The following is an 18,562-nucleotide window of genomic DNA, read 5'->3' as shown; positions in this document are numbered from 1 at the left end:
AGAAAGAGCAGATGCCTAGACATAGACATTTGGAGATGCAGAGCCCATCATGTCGCCATGGACCTTCCGGTGCAATGCTAAAGCCAAAACCCAGAGCTGCATCCCAGAGCACCTAAGTGAAGGCCTACAGATGCTTCAAGAGGAAACCACTGGTATCAAAAGCTGGAAGCAATGGGACCAGGAACAAGGACCAGCACGTGCAAGCCGTACACCTTCTCATGTGACAGACATTGGCCTTTCTTGAGTCAAAGTATCTTTTTCTGAATGTCTTTAGTTTGGACATTTTTATGGCCTTAGAACTGTAAACTTGAAACTTAATAAATTTGCTTTTAAAAGCTGGTCCATTTCTGATATATAACATTCCGGCAACTTTAACAAATCAAAACTCTTACCACTTTCATGACATAGAGATGAGTTGCAGATGTCATCTGGAGTGAGGAAAATAAGAAGAAGGAAATCGAATAGGATAAAGGTTATACATGGGGTAAAAAATCATACTCATTAACTCTATTAGTGCGGTAAAAGTTACTTTATGAGAAAATGCTTCAGAACCTCATTAAAATGAAAATCTTTGGAGAGAGACTTGAGGTCTTCTAACTCACATTGATGTACAAAACATGAAAGAACTAATTCTGGACTTGAATTTTAGGAGAAATACAGGAATAAAGAAATTTGCATTTGGTCGAGAGCAAGAGACAGGGGGGTACTCTTCCATATTTTGCAAAATAGAGTTTAGAACTCAATATCTTCATATTTTCTGGATTTCAGAATCCAGCAATAAATGTGTCTACCATCATATGGGCCTTGATTCAACTCTAGGATTTTGGGATATATACTCTATCTATTTACACTTTCAACTTTAGATTCTTTAACACAAAATGGTTTTCTGGAACTTTCTGAAAAAAAATAGTATCTTGCAGCATGTGCAAAATGCATGAATTATGATAGAAAACTGGTAACTGGAATAATATCAGTTGATCATATGCATTCATAAGCCCACATTTAGGCTTAAAGAAATTTAGACTTACATCTTATTTCTTTCATGTTGTAATACTATTTAATATGACAATCCTGGAAAAAAGAATAGTTTAGAAAAGAACACATGTCCCCTAGTAAGAATTTTTAGCTACTTGTCTTGATCAGTGTAGATGTTTAATAAATATTTGTTAAAAGAACTGATGCCTTAGTAGTTAAGCCATACCTCTGTATATAACTCTAAATAAATTCTGCATGTGTTTTACTCAATGTGAACATTATGTAAATGCACAAATATTTATCTATGTATAAATCTAAGTGTAAATACATATGCATATATGTATGTTTGGGGCATAAGAGGGGTATATCACATCAAGCTGTCAAATTGACCGTGAAAAGATCAGTTTTATTTGGATGAGGGGACTGCGAGCAGCTTGGAATGAAAGATAAGTGAAGTTAGTAGGTGGAACATGCCCTTGAGGGTGGTATTTGGGAAATATTATGGTTGTTATTTTCTTAGGAAGAGGTGTGATTTCTTTAGCGATCTGTGCAGCTTGATTCTGTTAATCAGGCTGTTTTTCTCTTAGCTCATGAAATTATAAGCCCTTTGGCTTTGTTTAGGCATATCTCGCTGCCCTATAGGAAAACAAAGATATTTATCCTTCATTACAAACTGATGATCCATTTAATCAAGGTGGTTATTGATTTTTTTCCTTGGGATCTCATGTATATGTCACTACTTAATTATATAACATTAGAGACATTTCTCATACAGAGGTGAATCCAACTGTTTCATCTATAGCTTCAAAATAAATTGGTTCATTGAATTGATCACTATGACAACTATGTGGAATTAAGCTTTGTCAGCACTCTGCAAGTTATCAGGTTAATGATAACTAGCTGATGTAATGGATTAGTTAATGGAATTCTTAGTCACCCTTATCTGACTTATGGATATAGGGCTTTATTATTTGGAATTACAATTAAGCATCTAACTTAATTACTCTTTGACATTGAAAATAAACACAATAAAATTAAATCTGTGTATATATATTTTTTTCAATGACACTGCTTGTCCTTGGTAGGCATGTTTTCATTATTCATTTTACGAAATACATTTCACTTGGCAACAAATCAGAGTGTGGTGAAAGAGAAGGAAGACGTTTTACAGACATATTAATGCACTTAGCAACGAGGAACAAGCATGCAAATCAACTTTATATTGCCTCATTTTTCATGAAGTACCTGTTTTTAGTAACTTAAAGCCATTAACAGTAGTCTAACCATCATATTTGCATATCCTTCCTCTGCGGCTTATAACAGTTATAGGACATGGCACAGACAAATAACATACATTCAGATATTTTTGACAAATTTGTAAAACAAAACAATTTTATATTTATGAACGTATGTAATCTAATTATACTTGTATTTTATGTATATTTAGTTTTAGTTACACATTCATAGTTGATGTTGAACATTAAATATTGTATGAAGTATACGACATTTACAGACAAAGGCCAACTTTTTACAATACTGTCAATATGATCTTGATATGTCTTAACAAATCTCAGTGGGTCAAATATGTGTGACTAGACCTGTGAGGTGAATGTGATATGTGTCGATCTGAGGGCTATGATAAAAGGTACCATAAAATAATTATATACAAAGGTTCTTTGATTCTAAAAATTAGCAAAAAGTTTATCACAAGGCTTAAATTCTTTTTCTTTCACTTTTGGGACCTTCTTCAATATTGCTACTTGGAAGAAATGTTATAAACTTCTTCAGAGCCAAAAGTCTACTGTTTCTGCCAATGACACAGACATATTCCTTCACATCCTTCTCAATTTCACTGCCTTTTCTCATGTGTGCTTTACCCTTGGGGCCCTCAATTCCCTATTTTGAATATCATAACTTCTGCAGGTTCCCCTTGATTAAAAAAAAAAAAAAAAGTCTACATCTCCATCTTTGAGTCTCAACACTCTCCTTGCATTTCTGTCCTTATGCACTATATGTAGACAACAGGCATTCTCAATTTACACCCATCCCCCCAAATCCAAGGATTTGGATTTTAGGATCCATTGCTAGCCTCCCTTCTAAAAGAGATGATATGAGAGAAAATAGATAAAAAGTTAAATGAAATATTATTATACTTTTAGTAGAAAAAGGAAACAAGGAAGAGAGGCAGATAGCGGCAAAATATTACCTTATGATAAGGTAATTCACCCAATAGGGCAAAGAAGAACTGTCTGAACAACAGTACAAAAGTTGTATGTCAGCCCAGCCATATTGCAAATGGGAAGAGATGTCCAATGTTCTCCAGCAGAAAACAGTATGTTTGAATGCATCCCATCTATAAAGGTAAATATAAATTGTAAAAGAAAAAAAATATTCCCTGGTGAAAAAAGGAAAAACAAATCCCCATTCCTTTTCCTTAGTGCATTTTCTTTAGAAAACTTGTAACTGTAAAATAATTCTTTTCCCCTTTGAGATGTATGCATTTTTTTTTTAAAAAGCTGAATAAATCTCTTCCTGACTTTACAATCCAGAAAAGTCTTTCTCAAAAGTCCTGAGAGCTATCTCTCTCTAACATCAAGGAAGAGAGCACCCTACCTCAGCATTTTCATGGGAGTTTAATTTGGGTATCTAGCCCCAAATTGTAACTATCTACTGGGACCACATATGGGTAGTTTTATTATTCCTATGGATAGAGTCAATTAGTAAACACAAATACCACTCCATCAACCAGGGGTATTTAAGAGGAACTATGTGCAACAAATGGTGCTCTCAGATTCTCTTGCTTGAAGCCTAGATATCTTGAGAACACGTATGTAATGGGTTGTACCTGCTCCCTATAGAGAAGGGTGAGGTTTCTTCCTGTCTTTGTAATCTCTTTAGTGGATTGCCTATGATGAATTGCAATTCATCCAATTATTCCATGGTTACTCAGCAGTATATTTATTTTTCCTCTTCTACCTTTGTGGATAGGTTTTCTGAGTTGGGAGAAGATTTTGCTTTTAGTTATATGTCCCCAACACATACCAGTTTGATAAGGCCTACTGACTATTTGTACACATATATACATTTTATCTGTGTAGCTTACACTGTCTGGGAATGAATAAGAGGCTGCATTATTTATGTAAGCATATCGCTGATAGTTACCCACTTCCTTTCAAGGGAACACCAGATAACCTCAAAACATGTCTCTTATTTCTCGGAACTGCCAGGGAGTTTTTCTCTTCTGCTCATCTCTGAGTCTTCTCAGTTGCTTTACCTTGAGCTAATGTTACTAGTGCTACACTTAACTTCTCTTCTGTAGTGGTTCAATCTGATTATCTCTACAAGTGTTTTAGGCTTATTCACCTTGACAATGTTTTGCTTTCTCAACATAGGACTGGAAAGGGATAAGTGCTTTCTTATTGGAGTCCTTAATAGGCCAATGCTAAGCTGTTTTTAGGATATATTTTTACTGAAAACCATCTGTAATTTGAGAAATGTTCTCTTTTCCATTTTATGTTACTTCCATTAGGCAACTACCAAGCCATATTTTTTCTCTCCCAATGTTTTCAGAATAAAAATATCGAGCATTCTATGGAAACTATACCTGAGAGGATGGCACACAGGACTTACACTCTGCCTCTGGAATTAATTCCTTTTTCTTCCAAGACTGGTATATAAAATGATAAGAGGAAACTATCAGAGAAGCTTTAGTTGGGATTAAGCCTAGGTTCTAAGTCTCCAGTGCCCAGTACATGAAAGAAAAAAGAATGTAAAATAGATTTCTGTGTGTAAGAGAGTTTTTTTAAAAAAATTCTTTTAATAAAATGAAAGGGACGGTGGTGAGCAGTGCCTCAGTGGTAGAATTCTCGCCTGCCATGCCAGAGGCCCAGGTTCAATTCCTAGAGCTTGCCCATGCCAAAAGGACAGAAAAAAAAAAACAGGAGATCTTTCTAAAATTTGAAGTTATGGGTAAAGAGAATGAAAATAAAATAAACATACTGCGTGTGTCTAAATTTACCAAGTGAAAAATCTCAACAGAAATAATCTAAGAATTAAAAATTTGAATTTACTTAAAGGTCAAAGAAACAATGTATTAATTTCTTCAAGCTTCATAGAACTTAGAAATAATTTCACAGTTGAGATAAAGTATGAAAATTTCATACAGAAAGAGGGGAAAGGTACATCTTAATGATGTTTGCCTTTTTGAAAACAGCTTTTTAGTTTTTAACTCCAGTCAATTAATTTCATTATACTAGGGTTTGCTGTGCTTGAGGATCTCAAAATTTAGCAAGTGTCACAGTGCCCTGAAGGGCTTGTTAAAACAGAAATTCCTGAACTTCTTCCTATGAGTTTCTAATTCCGTAAGTCTGGGGTGGAGCCAAAGATTTTGCATATCTAACAAGTTCCCAGGAGATATTGATATTGCTAGGTCAGGAATCATGATTTCCTCACAAAAACTGTAGTATCACCAAAAACATCCAAAGAAAGGTCCTTTAAGAGTTATCACGCTGAACAATCTCGGTTGCACATCAAATTCAAGATTTCCTGGAAATCACTCAGAAACACACAGAGGCAGATTCATTTCGAATACAACTTAGTGAATGCTTCCCCTTGAAATATTATGTGGATGTCCATATAAAGCAATAACTAACTTTACAGAAAAAATACTTCAGGAATGAACTTATCAGACAAAAGCTAAGGTCTCATGTGAAAGGTACAATGATCAATATTATCATTATCACAAGAAAACCAGTCCATTTTTCCTCATTGCTTTGATAGATTATGAGAAGATGATGACAAAGATTTAAAAATCTATACCTCTCTACTTTATGAGGCAAAAAAATTATGTATCCACACATACATTTATATGAAGTAAAACATATAAAATTATAGACTTATGTACAAAATTATAAACCGTTGTGTATGTATCTCAGCTTAAAAGCCATAGCAACACAATTATGATAAAATAAATGTGAAATTAAATAAAGGCATTTACGGGCAGGCCACTGTGGCTCAGCAGGCAGAGTTCTTGCCTGCTATGCCAGATACCCGGCTTCATTTCCCGGTGCCTGTCTATGCAAAAACAAAAAACAAACAAACAAAATAAATAAATAAAGGCATTTACATATAATCTTTCACCTGTATTCTTTTCTTTTTCTACCTAGTAAGGACCCTGAAGTTTGCACCTCCTTTTATTTCCTAAGTTTTTTTTTTTTTTAATTATTATTCTGGAATACAAAACTAAGGAAATAATATAAAAACACTTTACCAGATCTTACAACCATATTGGTAATGGAAAGGAATTCATGACACACTTAATGAAATGCATGATAGGTGACTATACATATAATTGTAACCCTGTATATACTGAATTATTTATTATAAAACTGAAAGTAAACTGGAAATAAGATCTTTCAAATTTTCATGATTAGTTGCTTTTCTTCATTTTCCACATTATCTGCCAAATACCTAAAAATTATGCAAGACCAAGAAAAGCATAATCCAAAACTCAAAAACTAGATCCACCAAAACTAATCATCTTATGTTTACCAGGCATTAATATGAGCGATGCAATTAAAGTTGCATATATACACATTTCCCTGAGAGCCAGACATTTATTAAGCTCAATTTTATGTTTGCTTATAGTGCTTAAAAATAGCATACAGATTTTTTTTTAAAGTCTTGATCCCAAATACCTCCTTGATTATCTTTCTATTTCTTTTTCCTTTTTTATCACAGAACTAAATAAGACAATGTTCTATACTTTTCTCCTCCGCCTTTTCCTTTTCATTCTTTCATTCACAATAGCTGAACTTTTATCCTCAATTATCCAGTGAAACTCTTCTTATCAAATTTATACCCCCCCCCCACTAAGCCATATCCAATGGTCGATTCTACATCCTCAATTTACTGCATTTCAGCAACATTTGGCACTGCTCATGCCTATTTTCCTACGACACATACTTTACTTGGTGGGTGGGACTCTACTTCCCCACTGCCTCTTAATACAATCACCTTTGCTGGTTCTTTTCCTTCCTTCCCTATAAATGTGGGACTCCACAGCTTGGCTCTGACATTAGTTCTGCAGTCCTGTCCATTTCCCTGAACTCCAAAGTCATTTGTCAAACTGCCTACTTCTCTTCACCATTTTGATATGCATAGGATCACAAACTTAATTTGTCTATGAAGTGCAAATCAGTTGTATCATTTGTGTCTCCAACACCCAGAAGGCCCTCTGAGGACAGGATCTTGTGAAATGCCATATATGAAGGACTGAAAGCAGAACCTGGAATGTGGTAGGCATTCAAGAGAAACAATACAACAAACAGCCAAAAAAGAGAAAGGGTGTCAACTGAAAGGCAGGGATGGGTAGGATTTGAAACAGCCTGAGACTTCCATGGGTAGCTTCAAATGATGCAGGGCAAAGATTTAAAAGAATAAAATGATTGAGACAGGCTCAGAGACATTTCCTGAAGTCATGAGATACATTTAGCTAAGAGTTTCAGGAATTCCTTTTTAAGTGGAAATTTACATAATATTTTAAAAATTACTTTAGAATTGTATATATATATATATATATATATATATATATATATATATATAAGCATTTCTCTGTCTCTCTGTCTCCCTCCCCACCCTCTCAAAACCCTCCATGGGATCTTGTGATTTCAATCATTATTTTTCACAAGGTTCTGCAACAAGGATACATTTTCAATATTTTTAAGGATAACTATTGATAGTTCAGATCCATTGCAGCCACAAATATGCTACACACTTTGGGAAGACCAGTTACACGGTATCTGTTTCAGAAAGCAGACTTTACAAAGACTTATGCCCAAGTGGCTTTTTGCACATCTAATACCATAGTAAGCTGATCTGAGATTTAACAATCAACCCTCACAAGAGAGCATTTCCTGGTAAGCTATTTCCAATCCATATGATAGATCTGTGTCTTTAAGAGTCTGCCACTGCTATCTCCTTACTTACATTTCATCTCCCAGGCAAAATCACTGTAGGAAAAATTGGAAAAAAGCATGCACAGATACGCACACACAACATTATGAAGCTGTATCTGAAAAAATAAGTAAGATGTGGTTTAATATAGACTTGATACTGGATCTCCTCCAATTTCAATTCACCAGAGATTTAATCAGACACAGTTGTCTGAGGATATTCAGGAGAGAATTTTAATTTTCTGAGCTATTAAGTGAGATGGGTGAATGCAGAAGAAAAAATTAAAAAGTTAAAAGATAAAAAGAGCTGTTTCTATCTTTACTCGCCTCTATTACAAATAAGAAATCATCACTCAAATTGCAAAGCACTGTTTTTTAATAGCATTTTATGTTGCTTCCCCTTGTTAAATTTATTAAAAGCAATTAATGATATCAAGTCCTGGGCTTGTGGATAAGAAGCAACAGCCATCTCTATCCTCAAGAAATAAAGTGTACCTACTATCTTTAGAATATAAAGGACACCCTGGGATTCACAGTGACAGTTACGAATTATGCTACTTTAGCTGTTACACATTCTGTGCCATTCCATGAGGTCTAAGATACCAATTTCAGTATGTAGAATGCTTACCCTTTGCAGGTTTGAGAGTGTTTTGTGCTCAAGCTGGTGGAAATGTATTCTCTGAGTTTGAATATGTCATTATGCATCAGCATCTCTAATAATGCCTTCTATTTTCCAAGTATCATGTCCAGTTGATAGAGTAAGCAAAGCCACAGGATTATTGCAATGACACACTGCACACCTTCGTAATTTTCTTGGCAGCATTCCATTCTAAAATATCGAACACATTTTGTGTTTATTCTGTCAAACCATTTCAGTTTTCTAATTTTTGTCATCCTCAGCAAATTAATCCCACACATGCTTTTGTCTGTCATGTGAACCATGCAGAAATTGTGAATTATGTCATCTCAGTAAATGGGAATCTTGGAAGAAGGATTAAATGCTAAGGGTGATCAGTCACAGAAAGTGGCAACTCATCTGGTTCAATGATTAAATTCTGGACCTGAAAATAAGAATTACTAGGTTCTATTTGTAGCTTTGCTATCAATTTGCTGTATGACTTTTAGTAAGACTTTTCACCAGGAATTAGTTTTCAGATATGGGCTAAAGGAAGAAATTATCTACCTTCAAACTTATGGGAAGTAATATTATTTCTTAGAAATATTACCCAGTTAATTAAGGGAAACTTGCAGAAAGTTTGAACAAATCTCAGCATAATAAATGTCATGAAGTTCACCCAATAATCAACATATTAGCTGAAGAAATTTAATTAGCATATTGAATGCTCTCATCTAGACAATAAGTAGGCACTCTGGCTGTAAGTTTCACTTTAATGATTGTTATGTCTAGTAAGATTCTCTAAGGCACTCAAGTAAATTGTTTGCAAAAATGAGATGATATTTCGAAATACAGGCCTCGAGGGAATTGTTTAGTTCACTGTTTCATTGATATTTCCACTATTTCTCTACTTTTCTGTCCAGTATTAATACCAAGCCAGAAATGTCCTTCCTGTTCCTTGCATTTCACTGTAAGTTATGGTGCAACTGTGAACAATTTTTCCTCCAAATTCACATAACATAATTCTTCCTGGATGCTTACTTTTATTGTTGCTATTTGCTTCCTTTTCTTTGATCTTTAAAAAATGCTTAAATATTTTAAAGCCTTTTCCTTCCAAACTACAAAAGCCATACCTGTTTACTGAATTGAAATAAGCCATTCAGATGTGTACAGAAGAGAAAGTCTCCAATCTACCTCTCCACTCTTCAATCCTATATGCATCTTTCTACACTTTTCTTGATGTGTATAAAATAGCCATGCATATTGTAGTAGGGGGCAGACCTACTGAAACCTATAGCCATTCCCTGGGATCACATCACAAATACATCCTGTGCTCAGGTCCAAGCTTGTTGGCCTGGAGAGATAAAGCACAAACCTCTAGAAGATGGGGAACAACTAATACATTTCTGATCTATATAAAAATTATCACTGCAGACAGTCTGATTCTAGAGGGCATCCACCAGCTCACATCCCAGTGGTATCTGTCCCTGTTGGGGAGGCAATGGAGTTCCTCCACTATGGTGTGCAAACATAAACAAGGTGCTTTGCATAGAACACTCTCCTGCACTGACCAAGGACTGAGACTGGCTGACCATGGAGAATTGATGCCCACTAGTGAATCAGACTTTGCTCTGCCCCTTCTTTACGTGAGTAAACTGTTGTTCCATGCAGTGTTGTGTGAGTCATGCTTCTGCTGATGACCCTGGCAACTGTATGGGAGTGGGTTGACATCTCTTTAGGTGTATCTCCCTCTGAATGACAAGTATGCACAAAAACTTTCTTCTTAATAAAAATGGGATCATCCCATATATAATGTTCGCAGTTGTTTATTTTCTACTTAATAATAAGACTCAAAGTTGATTAGGGTATGCCATGTTCCAATTTGTGTTAGGAACTTTACATACATTATCTCATTTAATTATCAAAAAAGCCTTTGACTTACATATAATTTTCCCCATTTTGTTGGCTGGGAAATGGGAACAAATAAAGTAATACTTTGCCTAATAACAAAAACATTATGGGTCAGATTTGGGATATGAACTTAAATGCTGTTGCTACAGAGCCCATAACTTAAATTGAAAAATTCTGTCATTGCAGTGGAAATATGTGTAGTATATCTATGTGTTAGGCTAGACTTCCCTGCAGAGTTACATAGAGAAAAGTTCCTGAATCCAAACAGTGCCACTTGGGAAAAGTTATTGTCTCCTAAATATTAGTTTCCTTTTCTATAGAATCAGAAAAATACTAATAATATAGATAAAATTTTTAAAAAAGGATGACTTGATTAATTACTAAGACGCTATATGTAAAGTGCTTAGCTTAGTACCTGGGACAAAAGTAATCACACCAACAACTTCGCTGTTTTATCAGAAGATATTCCAACATTCCCCTACAGACAGTCATTTGTATTGTTACTAATGTTGCCATTACAAATAGTCTGAAATAATCATTATTATATGTTTGCTGGGACATTTATTTCTGTTGAACAATTTCACAGAAGCAGGTATGTGGGGGTGAAAGAGAATACATCTTTATATATATATATATTTTTTTTAAGTATAATTCATATATCATAAAACGTACTCTTTTTTTTTTCCATGGGCAGATTCCAGAAATTGAAGCCGGGTCTCCGTCATGGCAGGTGAGAATAAAATGTATTCCTTAAAGATATAATTTAATGCTTTGTTTTGTTTTTTATATATACAAGGTTATGTAACCATCACCATTATGTAATTCCAGAATATTTTCACCTTAAAAAGAAATCCCAGAGTCACTAATATTATATTCTATCCCTCCTCCTCCTCCTAGACACTGACAACCAGTAATCTACTTTCTGTCTCTAAAGATTTATATTTTCCTATGTTGGGTATTTCATATACAGTAAATATAACCATATTATAAGTGGTCTTTTGTGTCTGGCTTCTTTCACTTTTACACATTTCCAAGGTTCAGCCATCATGTAGAAGTATCTGTATTTCATTACTTTGTATGGCTGAATGATATTCTACTAGATGGATATAACATGTATTGTTTATCTGTTCATTAGTTAATGGGCATTTGGGTTATTTACACATTTGGCTATTATGCATAAAGTTGCTCTAGGCATTTGTGTACGAGTTCTTGTGATTTTTCAGTTTCCTTGGGTCTATACATAGGAGTGTAATTTCTGGATCATGAATAGAGCCATATTGTTTTCCCAATTGCAAAATTTCACATTCCCATGTCACAATATGTAAGAATATTTGTCTTTTTGTTATGTGACATTAATATTGTCCAAATTGTGGTCTTAAAGAATACAATTAAGGGGGTTAGAGATGAACTGTTTGTTAAAACACACAATAATGGAGATACTTTACATATATTATCACATTTTATATTTTCAGTATCCTTGGGAGATTTTTATCAGACATGATTTGGTATGGTGAATATGCATTATCCTAATTTTCAGATGATAAAATCTTGACCCAGAAAATAAACTGTCTGTATCAGTCAGCTAATGAAAAATAAAGTCAATAATTGAGCATTAGGCATAACTAACACATGTGTTACAAATTATCTTATTAATATTAAAAATAGTTAGATAACTTGTCTAAAGCAAAACAGCTTGTACATTGGGGAAGATAAGATTGAAATCTAAAGTCTTCTGATTCCAAGGTCTCTCTGCTTGCACATTGTGGGAATGCACAAAGAAAACCTCATTACCCATTTACTGCATAGAAATGGTGACCTTACTTCCCATGTTTCTCCTCAAAAGGATGTGCACTACCTAAGGTCAACCTTTCATCCTTTGTAAAAAAACAGTATGCTAATTCCTGTTGAGCTACCCTATTGCTAATATTCATATACAAGGTCTCCACTGCAATCCTCCTTCATCTAATGTGGGTAGAGCATTCCACTGAAGCATTTTAACCAACAGACTTTCATTTGTCTATTCTCCTAAAGGGTGTTTTTGTTTTTTTTTTTTCAAATTATTACCAGCTATTAACTCTGGCCAGGCTTACCTGCACAAACATGCTGTGAATGGGAGGCTGTGAAATAATATATTTTAAATATGCTATTTGACAGGATTTTAACTCTGTACTATATATAAAGACCTTTGTTATAACACATGCTTTACTTTAAGCTATAAGATGGACTTTTCTTATTAAATGATTTAGAACAATATTGTCTTAGCTTTACTGGACAAAGGCAGTGGATTTTCTGCCCAATGTGCTCAATCACCAATTCCTGAGACACTGGGGTTTCACAGAGAGAAAGAGTTTATTGTTAGGCACAGAGCAGGAGAGCAGACAGTCTATGGCCCAAAAATCTCTCTCTCCAACAGCAGTAATTCGATAGTTGTGTAGTATCAAGAGAAGGGCAGGTTTTAGGATAATGAGCACAATGGCTTCAGATGATGTAATTAGAAATGATCTGATTATTCAGCCTGTGCAGATTGATTACAAGCTTAGTCACAGAGTATATGTAAGACAATAGTGGTGTTCATATGATAGGTATGATTTTTAGTATTCTAATGAAGTATAGGTGACTCATAGGTTAAGGTCTAAGCACTATGCATGGCAGGCAGGTCTATTTTGATTATATCCAGTTTTGGTTAACAAGATAACTTCGGAATTGGGGTGGATAAGTTCTAGGCTGACCAGTCTCTCATTAATAAATGTTAGGGGCTATCCTTAGTGATCACAAGACTCCAAAGTCAAAACACCAGATAAAATGGGAACAAGTGAGAGTCAGTCATGAGATCTTTACAATCACAAGCGCACAAAATGAAGGCTATACAATCAGATTAAGGCAGTTGGATTAAAGTTCAAAAATTCAGTTATTTCTTTCTGTCTGCTCCAGCAAACTAGAAAGCAAAAAGGAATATCTATATAATGATTCAGCAACGAAAATCATCCTTGAAACCCTAACTTCTCCATTATAATAGTTTTGTTTCAATTGTCAAAAAAAAACCCAAAAAAACAAAAACACCCAACTAACTCAAACAATTCCCATCATCTACATTTGATTTGGATGTTGCTTCTTAACTAAAAAATAGAATAGAAAAGAAAAATCTAAGCATAGCTTAAAAATCTCATCTTGCCTCTTCTGGCTATACAGTATGTTTCTTCTGCTTGCTTATCCCCAGTGTTTCCTGCAAAAAGAAAAGGAATTGTCCTGTTCTTTGGATGTGGCATCTATTGGGCATTATCCCATACTTTGGAGGAGAAACACAGTTTGAAAGCAATAAGCAGTCCCCACCCAGCCTCCCTGGCTGTGTCGATCTGGCTGTGTCAGGCATGGCTGATACAACTTGCATTTTCTATAAGGTAATAAGATTGAGCAGGGCTTGTCTTCTGAGGGCTTATTCATTTTTGTTTTTGCCTTGCCCTTATTTTTCCTTCTACAGGGACAAATGGAGAGGTTACGACCCTGTTTTTCTTCTGTTCAGGGAAAATGTGGTTGCCTCATTTTTGGCTCAAGTCCCTGTCTCACTCTGAAATACAGTTTATCAGCGAACTTTGTGTAACTGGTGCCCGGCTGGCAATGGTGCGAGCTGAGCCCTGATCCAGGTTCGATATATCAAAACTAAAAGAATTTAAGATGAGAGGACCAGTAGGCATAAGTTGTAAAGTTTATTAAAAGATAAGTTTATTGAAAGGAGAAAGTACGTGTTAGAGAAATTAAGACAGGCGTGCCCAAGGAAGGGACACTCATTGACTGGAATGGACCAGCTTGTTTTATAGGAAGTTCTGTTGGTAGCAGTTTTCCATAGTAACCATTGAATACTAGATGTCTTCTTTGTTGTAGGAGGAGATAGCTAACAGAATTGCGGTTTGTTGTCACATATCTAAAATTTGTCTCCGGACAAATGATTAACAATCTTAAATACTCTATGCTTCCAGTTATAACTAAGAGTTTGCTTTGGGCCCAGAATTTTACAAGCTTTTATGGTTTGGGGAGGTTGCAATGATTTGGGGAGTTTTGGGGGCTTTAGGGAAATTTTTGTCCCAGGAAGTTTACAGCTGAAGTTTGCAGGTCTGCTTTAGTTCCTTTGGAGTTAGATAAGAAGCAAAGTACTTGCAGTTGTCTGTTAACTTTTTCAGAGCTAAAAAGGAAACCAAGAACTTACAGTTGTCTTATTTTATCCTGCTTTACCTGTACTATGAGTAATGAAGACAGCACTCACCTTTTATTTCAATCCTCATTGTCAGGAGAAGTATGGAATGAACACTACATAAAATACTCTCTCTCTGTCTGACAGACTCCCTGTTCAATCATAATCCCACAATTTAATAACGAAACTGATGAAATGCATATTATTAGATATGTTCAAATCGGCAATTACCATTGACTGGTTCCTATTTAAAAAAATTGTTTCAGGAACAAAGACTCCAGAAAAGTTTTTAGCCACTTAGTTTGCCATCCCGCCCCCTTCTCCTCCTCCTCTTAGGAGACTTGATTTGCAATCAACAGCTATGTAAATTTATCAGATTAGAATTTCAGAACTAAATTTTCAGTAGCATTTGCAACCATTGCCTCAGAAAAACTGACAAAGTGTCAGAGGTAGGGACAAGGTAGATTAATTAGCAAAATGTTGGGATCTGTAAGCAATTCAAATTGAGAAAGCTTTTATTGTTTCCTTTTTTTAGGTTCTAATTTTCTAGAAGATAAGTAGAAAAGAAAATTCCTATGGACTGTTTGATTATTTCTATTAGGATGTAGAGAATACAGTATGACATTTACATGTCACCTAACTTAAATATTTCTAATCACATCAATTTGGGTTTTATTATATAATGATAATTTTAGCCATGCTTAGTGTTGAAAAGACATTAAATGCCATCCCTGGGTCATTTGATTTGAATATTAAAATTATATAAAGTTTCTATAATTTTTTTATTTCAACAAATAAAGTTCCTTTTATATATTTCTAAATGTTAATTTTATTGAATCCTAACATAGACCCTAGTGAGGTCACAGCACATTGCCATTGATGTTATGATTTTTATTGTGCCAAAGCTCTAATACACAGCTTTTACTAAGTTAGAATCAAAGCCAGTACAACCTGGAAGATATGTATTCTAAAGTATAATTTTTACTAGTTTTCAAATTGTGTAAATAAAGTTGTCTTGCCTGTAAATATGGTTATAGGTATCTAATTCTAAAACATTAGTTCAAAATAGAGAGTCCATGTGCTACTTAAGGTTAAATAAGTTCTTTTTCCATATAAAGGATTATTTTCATATTTGAGTATATATTACCTTCATCAAATTCATGCATACCACAGTGCAAAATTCCTCTTCATAAATGTGTTTTATTTTTCTTTTAGCTTAAGTACTCAGAATTAAGACAAAAATGAACGGAAAGGAGGAATTGTAGCAAGATGGTGAAGTAGGAAGCACCAAGAATCAGTCCCTCCATGAGAACAGTATTAAACATGGAGAAACTGTGTGAATCAACTATTTTGAAACTCCAGAGTCTAGTAGAACATTGTTCAACATCCAGAAGAGAGCAGGAAGAAGAGGCTGGCAAACTTTAGATATCAGTAAATTGCTCTCTCCACGTGGTGGGCAATGTTGCCCATCCTGCACACTCATGGCAAGGAGAAGCAGTGTCCTGACCCTACCATAAGTTGCTGGTACCAGGAAGTGGCATAAAAATCCACTTCCTCAAGATCTGGAAGTTGGGGGTGATGGGACAATATGCAGACTGATCACAGATTGCTGCTTTTGATTAGCTACTTCAGATACCTGGGGTCCCAGCTCTAAAAGTATCTATCGTTCCAACCTGCCTCAAATAAAGGGTGGCAGAGGAAACTTAAAAGATATTATACTCCATCAGAACTGCAGAGGACAGTTGAAGGGTGCATTTTCTGGGCAGGGACTGAGTCAAGAAGACACAACTTTGGGTAGCCTCTTAGCGCTCTTTCTAGTCCATCATTCATCACCTCTCTAGGGCAGTTTAGAGAAAGTCAGAACTCCCTTCTTGGGTTTCTAGCCTTGTACCAGCTAGCAAAGTCCACTCCGGCATGCTTCCCTTCTCAGAATTTGGTCTCCAGGGAAAAGCAGTTTCAGACAACAAAAACACTGTAAGAAATAATTGAGGCAGACAGCTATTGCCTAGCTATTGAGAGCACTAGTCAATGCAAAACCAATTTGCAAAGACAGGGAAAGATTTTTTTGCTTAGATTTTCTTGGTTTTGTTAGTTCTTCACACTCATATCATATCACCAAATGGTTGCAAACTCAAGAAGCAGACATTTCAAAGACTAAATCCTAGAGTTAATATTTTTCAATATTAAAATATCAGTGTACAAAAAAAGATTACAAGACAAAGAAATGATGCCCTATTCAGATGAAGATAAAAATCCAAAAAAACAGACAAAGACTTTTTAAAAATGATCTTCAATATGCTCAAAGAAACAAAGGAAATACAGAGAAAGAACTAAATAATATTGGGAAAACTCTGTGAGTAGACAATATGAAAATCTGAATAGATAAAAAAATGTTAAAACAAACAAAATACTGGGGTTGAAAACTCCCAGGATTGTTTCAACAGCAGATTGGAGCTGGTGGAAGAAGGAATCAATGAACTCAACGACAAGACAATTTGAAGTGAGTCAGGCTGAGAAGCAGAAAGAAAAAATAATTATAAAAAGTGAAAATAGCTTAAAGACCCCTGGATCACCATCAAGCATGCCATTATAAGCATCATGAGAATTCCAGAAAGAGAAGAAAAATAGAAAGAATCAGAAGAAATATTCAAAGAAGCAGTGACTAAAAATTTCTGCAAATTAGCAAAGAATGTGAATATGCATATCTAAGAAACCCATAGACAGACAGAATAAATTGGAAGAAAAAAATGCCCCTTCATATACCAATTAAACTGTTGAATACAAAGGACAAGAAGAGAGTTCTGAAAGTAGCAAAAGGGAAATGACGTGTTATGTACAAGGGAGTATCAATTAGAATAAGTAGGGATTTCTCATCAGAAACAATGGAGACAAGGAGGCAATGGATTGAAATACTTAATGCGCTGAAAGAAAACAATTTTTTAACACAGAGTTTTATTTATGGTGAGGCTTCCTTTCAAAAATGAAAGACTATGACATTCCCAGAGACACAGAAGAGCTGAGAGCAGTGACACGAACAGACATTTTCACAACAATGTTCATAGCAACACTAATTACAACCACTACAAGATGGAAGCAATCCCAATGCTTATCACCAGACAAATGGATAAACAAATGTGGTATATGTATTCAATGGAATATTATGCAGCAGTGAGATGAAATGATGTTTTGAGGCATATGACAACATGGGTGAACCTTGAGGACATAACCTGCAGTGAAATAAACCAGACACAATAGGGTAGATACTGTATGATCTTGATATTATGACTTAGATAAAGATGACAATGTCAAGGCTCAGGTGAACTGCTCTGGGTAATAGACCAAGAAGAGGTCAGCTCCCAGATGGGAAGTCAATGCAATTTCCTCTGAAATTTTGCTTTAGTGTGATCTGGATGAAGATTTGGGGGACAGATAGTATTACCTTTCTCTCTCCCTTCTTCTCTCCCTCCTCTTTCCCTTCTTTCCTCTCTCTTCCTTTCTCTTTCTCTGTCTCTTTCATCATTTCACTTTTTCTTCTTTCCTGACTTCCCTAAAAAAAATAATAATAATGAAAAAAGTGTGTTAAAAAAAACTATATAAAGAAATTTTTCAGCTCAACAATGTATTAGAATAAAAATTTAATTAAAAACCATGAAACCGCACAACACAGTAAATCCTAAGTTAGGCATGGACTGTAGTTAGTAATGCAATTATATAAATGTCCTTTCATCAATCATAACAAATGTTTCACACCAATGAAGCATGTTAATAATAGAGTGGTTTAAGGTTTTTTATATTGCATTCATGATCTTTCTGTAAACACACAGCTTCTCTAATAAAAATAATTGAATAGAGAAGCAAAAATCTCTTTCATCTTTGATCTTTGTTACTCTTATCTCAAACATATATTTTATGGGTTTTAGG

At 35.0% G+C, this 18,562-nt stretch overlaps 1 long non-coding RNA gene across 1 annotated transcript in view; it reads right to left on the bottom strand.

Annotated features, from left to right (window-relative positions):
• The window catches only part of LOC143679446 (uncharacterized), a 54,904-nt gene extending 36,720 nt beyond the window's left edge, over window positions 1-18,184 (bottom strand). Inside the window, exon 1 of the long non-coding RNA XR_013173770.1 lies at window positions 18,081-18,184. This is a non-coding gene — a long non-coding RNA (uncharacterized LOC143679446). The remainder of the gene's footprint in view (window positions 1-18,080) is intronic.
• Between the last annotated feature and the right edge of the window lie 378 nt (window positions 18,185-18,562).

Source organism: Tamandua tetradactyla, chromosome 4, assembly GCF_023851605.1.
Source record: "Tamandua tetradactyla isolate mTamTet1 chromosome 4, mTamTet1.pri, whole genome shotgun sequence".
Taxonomy (NCBI): domain Eukaryota; kingdom Metazoa; phylum Chordata; class Mammalia; order Pilosa; family Myrmecophagidae; genus Tamandua; species Tamandua tetradactyla.
Note: the sequence above shows the minus strand (reverse complement) of the source record. Positions and strands in the feature narration are given on the sequence as shown.